General features: G+C 39.5%; 1 protein-coding gene across 1 annotated transcript in view; it reads left to right on the top strand.

Moving 5' to 3' along the window:
- Window positions 1-1,790: 1,790 nt before the first annotated feature.
- The window catches only part of pak5 (p21 protein (Cdc42/Rac)-activated kinase 5), a 76,571-nt gene continuing 72,361 nt past the window's right edge, over window positions 1,791-6,000 (top strand). Inside the window, exon 1 of the mRNA XM_087851953.1 lies at window positions 1,791-2,199. The gene's annotated coding sequence lies outside the window, so the exon portion shown is untranslated. The remainder of the gene's footprint in view (window positions 2,200-6,000) is intronic.

Genomic DNA, 6,000 nt, shown 5'->3' with positions numbered 1-6,000 from the left:
ACATGTGCTGGCAGCTGTTTCATTGATCCAAGTGTTTAACAGCAATACAAAGAGGCAGATCTTGCATTATGGATGCTTTCTCCCTCTACTTTCCTTCTAGTACTCGGTTTAAAAGAGCAGAGCAGACATAAGGAATGTGCTGTGAGTGGCAGAAAGTGGCTGTTGCCCTTCCATATTCGCTTACCATAGTCTAGGGAAGAGCCCTGTGCTACAAACAACATGTCAGAAAAAGAGATGGAAGATCAATGAGGGCTGTGACACAGTGGGAGCTGGCAGAGGCTGTCACACTGTGTGTGTCCTTAAAGCTTTCAGTGGAAGAACATCTGTACTGATATATTTGCTTCTATCATCATGCCTAAATCAGCTTCCTAAAATTACAACTTAAAAGAGAATTTTCTTAAAGTGCATGAAACTTCATTGCTTCATTTTTCATTACATTTTGTTTTTACAGTGCTTGCTATTAGTAAAGGATCTCTGACATAGCTTCACTGTTTTCCTCTTCCTGTATTTGTTTGTCTGTTTTCAAAGGATTAATTGTGTTGATATTGTCATTCTTTTTTTTTAATTTCTTGTAATCCACAACCCTGTGGACTAAAAGCTGATATTATGTAGGCCAAGAGGACATTTGCAATCAAATGAAATGTTGAAATGTAATGTAATCAAGTTAACTTCCATGCATTACCTGGTGGCAGAAACTTATCAGTCATTACACTTTATTTAACTATTTCAGCTATTTGTCTATTACTAGCATTTTATCAATCACTGCAAATTTAAATTGTTTACCCTCACTTTTATATATTTCAACCATTACACTCTGCTATATTTCTTTTTTTAGCTTCTGTATAATATTTAAAATTATATTTTTAACCGTTACTTTCAACTGACTTTCAACATTATTTGTCTAATGTTATTTAGCCAGTACTTTAGCTTATCTTCTTATCAGGTATATAGTCCAGAGGTGAGGGGATCAATTCAAATATTGATAGTACTGATACCAACCACTGGTACTGGTATTGAATCGATACTAGCGTGATAGCATCGATACTTTTTTCTATCCTCTAAGTTCAGTATGTAACCCAATGAACTTTGTTAAAGAAATAATAATAATTATTATTGGAAATTTTAAAAAATATACTTCAAAAATGCACTAAAATGTTTGAACCTTCTTGTGTTGACTACTAGGTCTATTTTTTAAACAGCCTACAGCACATTCAAACAACAGAGTGTGACCCAAAATGCTTTGGAGACAAACACATTTACATTCCAGGTCTCCAACAAACCCAGTTTCAAAACACATGAAAATCTAAAAGGTGTGTTTTGTTGTGTGCTGCCTTTATAGGGTAAAAGGATCAATATCGGTACTGATACTGGCCCTTTATTTACTTGGTATTGCATCAATAGCAATTTCTGCAGTATCACAACACTAATATACTCTACTATATAGCAATTTATCAATCATTTTTCTCATTACTTTCGGTCAGCTTGCAGGTGGCGTATCCCTGCTTTATCCATTTTTTCTATTTACACCATTAGTACTACCGGTCAGTGATTCCAACGATTTAGCCGTTACTTCAAGCTAGCTGCCAGAACCATTAAGCCAACTTTAAGCTGTTTCCGTCTTTTAACTTTTATTTAACGTTATTACTGAAAATATAATTAAACTTTAGAACACGTCAACAACTTATAAACAATTTAAAAGCAAATTTATGATATACTATACCATTTTAAGCTAATTATTGTAACAGTTTATTCGTGTGTATTTGTAAGCTATTTCAGCTTCTCGTGTATTACATTAAGCTAGTCCAAACAGCTATACTGCCCTGGTACTCTCCATAGCAACAATAGACGACAGGAAGGGGGAAAAAAAGAAAGAGGTTTTTCACACCGACGTTTATTGAATATGCTCGATGTGTAGCTCTCCCAGCACACCTACGTGACTGAAACTTGTCCCTGCTCTGTTGCACAGGTGCTCCACATATATCCAGAGCGCTCTCCGCCCTCTCCGCCACCACAAACTGCGCTCATTCGCTCTCTCCAACAGCCCGGATGTAGCGCACAGGACCGCACAGTCCTCCACTTTAGTGATAATAACATGGCGCTGGCAGACACATAACGGTGCCCACCACATTGATAATACCCACACTAACAGGCTAAAATAAGCTACGGGACATGTGAGCTCTTCCACCCCGGGAAAAGCAGGTAAGTGCGGGGCGTTTTATTCGATAGAGCCATTTTGACGACGTGATTTGGTAAGGGGGAAAATGTGGCTGTTGATGCTTCTTGCAGGGGGGCAAAAAGCTTCTCTATAAATGCATCTCCGAGGGTTTTGTGTGTCTAGCCCCCTGTCCGTGGGTTTAATGCTTCATAAACAAAGCAGTATCATTCGGGGCATGTTCACGTAGCTGCTTACGATGCATCGTGCAGAAATAAATCTGTCATTTTGTAGTGCATGTGTTGTCATGGCTGTCAGGCTCTCTCGAGCGTCGACCGCTGTCCTTGGTATTGAACTGGGTGGGCATCACATCTCTGTATGTTGCAAATAGATTTTGAGGGCCTGTGTAATGCCCGGTTTTCTTAAATTATGTTACTGTTGCTTACCAGAACCACTGCTATCACTGGCTGGAGGTCGAAGAAAGAGAAGGGGGGGAATCGTTGTAATGGATCTGGGGGCTCACAGTGTGCGTGTATGGTGCTCATTGGCGAGTTTAGCCTAGTAGGCTCTCGTGCTGCTATATTTCTTTATTAGTATTATTATCAGTATTATTATTACCACGACAGCGTCGCTTTTATTGTAGCACTACGGCACATCTACTCCGGAGTGTGACAGTGATGATGACAGTGCAAGACAGTTTTATTGCACTGCCCGTGTTTTCCTTCTTGCAGCTAGAGTTTGAGTGTGCTCCGGCCAATGTAGGCCAGGTAAGGGCAGGAACAGATGGCTTGTTTTCAAGTTTAGTGTGGCTCTCGGATTAGATGGTGTAGACGAAAATTAAAAGTGGTGGCTAGGCCCTCTGAGCAAGGGTTCCCCTCCTAAGCTCATAATCACCCTAATAGCGACACTCTATTAATAGAGGCAATAATAACATGTTTTCTAATGCAGTCAGGAGGACTGTATTTTATCCCAAAACACGGGATATACGCTGAAGAATGCAGTCTGCAGAATATTTTACTCTGGCAGGGGATATACAAGGACTAATAGCCCAATAGACACAGCTAACAATAAATAACATGATAGGATAGAACAAGATAGGACCAACCAATCATTTGTAGAATGATTATTCTTATAAAAGCAAGCCGGACACAAACAGTTAGTCAATTAATGGAATAATTCAACCAAAAATGTAATCCACAGCTATTTTATTAATCATTTTAGATCTTTATGCCAGCATAATGCCAGATATTTACTGCAATACACATTTCCTGCTTTCCCTGCCTCTGTATGATAACAGAATATGTTTTGGACTTTAAGATTGTAGGTGAGGCAGTACAAGGCATTAGAGGTGAGGTGTGAAAATTGTTAAATACTGCAATGAAAACATGACTTGCAAAGCCGATATCAAAGTCTGCTTAGTAGACCTACAGCTCCCGACTTCCTGCTTTAATAGGTACAGTGCTAGCATAGATACAGCATATAGCAACTCAGCAATGAGAATAAATACATTATTTTAAACATGCTTTTTGCAATACGGGTCACACTTTTGCACGCTACTCGTGTGAATCAAAGATAACCTTTTGCAGTGCATATGTTGCTTTGATAGTTACATCTGTTGACGTCTTAAACATCTGGTATTCACTTACAGTGGCAGGAGAGTACCTTTTAGGGCTGGCCCTACAATGTGTAAGAGACACACCCCACCCCCACCCCCCCAAAAGGAAAAAACATTCATGTCTGTTTAACAGATTGTGTAAACATAAAATATAACTTGAAGTTATTCTGTATTCTGTAGTAAACTGTGCTGATTAAACTGAGCACTAAACCATGCCACAATATTCTTGTAATAATCGTATTGTTACAAGTGAGTACAGAGGGATTAGTTTACAGTAAAACCATTGGTTATCAATCATAAGATCTGTGTCCGCAGCACGCAGCAACCTTCAGGGCTGAAGAATGAAGCAGATGCTGAAGTGCCAAAAACTGCAATTCCTCTAGTGACCACTTGAGGCTGACTCCAGAAGAGAGTCAATTTCCACTCACTCGCATGTTAAAACTATCAACTTTACACCATCAAGACGCACGTTACAGCTTGATACAGATAGTTTGGCCTATATGGATATTACAACTGTGTCCTCAGAGAATTATTTTATAAGTGAACAATTGGAAACTGGATTGGCACGTGTCAAGATCAAAGACATGAACATGGGCATAGCTCCTAGGTTGCAAAAATTAAGCCAATGTGAAAGTGCACCAGAGTGTGATAGCTGTGTTTGCAAAATCAACTTCTGGTCCTGTGAAAGTCTACAGGAAAATGACTTTGCCTTGACTTCTGTAAACACTTTCCTGGTCATACTATGGTAAAAAAAAATAGGATCATGAAACCAAACGCTCTCTGGCTAATGAGTTATCACTCACAAGGCTTTAGCCATTGTGCATGCGGTTTCAGAGTCAGACTCAAACTTCCTTATTACACCAGGTTTCTTAAAACTGAGATGATGATGATGGTGGAAACTCTAATCTCGAGGCTTCAAAATGGGACTTTACAAACCATTGGGTGATGTCATTGTAGCTACGTCCAGGCATCACTAAAATTAATTAATTAAAGGGAGTTTGTACACCGGGTGGTGCTTTAGGTACCTTTCAGATGACTTTTTAGTAGAATCATAATATAGTTTGCCATGTTTAACAGCCTGCTCAATAAGTTTGCCCTTCAGTTTAGTTAAATTAGTACTAATTAGTAAATTAGTACTATTAGTCAGTTACTTTGCACTCATTAACACGTATTTGTTTCTATGCATTACACCTGTACTTAATGCAGCTTGTTAACTAGGTTTGGAAGTGTTAGCCGATAACTTCACCAACAACTCCACCGTCTCGTCCATATATGCCAACTTCTAGCTCCAACAAACTAACATGGCGACTGTAAAAGTACTGACGATTCAAAATGTAAAGCCCAGAAACCCAGTGGGTGATGTCATGGTTGCTCCATCCATCTTTTATGCAGCCTGTGATCCACAGAAAACCTTTTTTTTGTGCTCTAAGCACCACTGACCTCATTTTCGGTATGCTTCTCTGAAGCACTTGCTGTTGCTAGGTAAAGTGTTGACATCTTAAGTCCCACCATATCTAGGTTTTCACTGGAAATGATGTTGACGAGCACAGCGAGATTCCTAGCCTGAGCTTCTTCTTTTTTATAAAATTATGAACACAGTTTATGCACTAACTTCGCTGTCTGATCTTTGAGAACTGTCACTTCTCAGAGTCACAGGATTTACATATAAAACACTACCAGGAGCACTCTAGTAGTGCAGAATTTCAGCGGGGCACAAGTGAGGTCTAACAAATGAATAGTAGAAGTTGATGCAACAAGATGCCAAGATATTTTGACGTACGATGATCTAGATCCAAAAGTATTCCATCTTCTTAATCCTTCTTTCCCTCTGTTTTTTATTTTACTGCAGGATTTCTTTGTCTCCAAAGTAGAGCTGAAGTAACGCTGATGATATCATTATGTTCTTGAACTTGATAAAAACTCCAAAGCCAAAAACAGATCTGTCCTCTGTGTGAGCGTCCTGACCTCCATGTGTGAAATAGTTGTAGCGCACCTTTAAATATCTAATTTTCCACCCCCCGTGTCCCAATCACGCGTCGATGTGAGATTAAGGGTGCTCGTCTTTTAGAGATAATAGGGCGTGTTGCTTTGGATCGGAAGACACTACGAAGCTGAGTCAATGTGTTGGTTCATGTATGCTTGCTTGCACACTCCCTGGTTATCCACTCTGTAATGTATTCAGTGCCAGCGCTGAGCACAACAGCTTTACATAATGATCAAAGCTTAAGGGATG

This window comes from Neolamprologus brichardi, chromosome 15 (genome assembly GCF_056152115.1).
Source record: "Neolamprologus brichardi isolate AB-2024 chromosome 15, ASM5615211v1, whole genome shotgun sequence".
Taxonomy (NCBI): Eukaryota; Metazoa; Chordata; class Actinopteri; order Cichliformes; family Cichlidae; genus Neolamprologus; species Neolamprologus brichardi.
The sequence above is the reverse complement of the archived record's forward strand: the minus strand, read 5'-3'. Positions and strand labels throughout refer to the sequence as shown.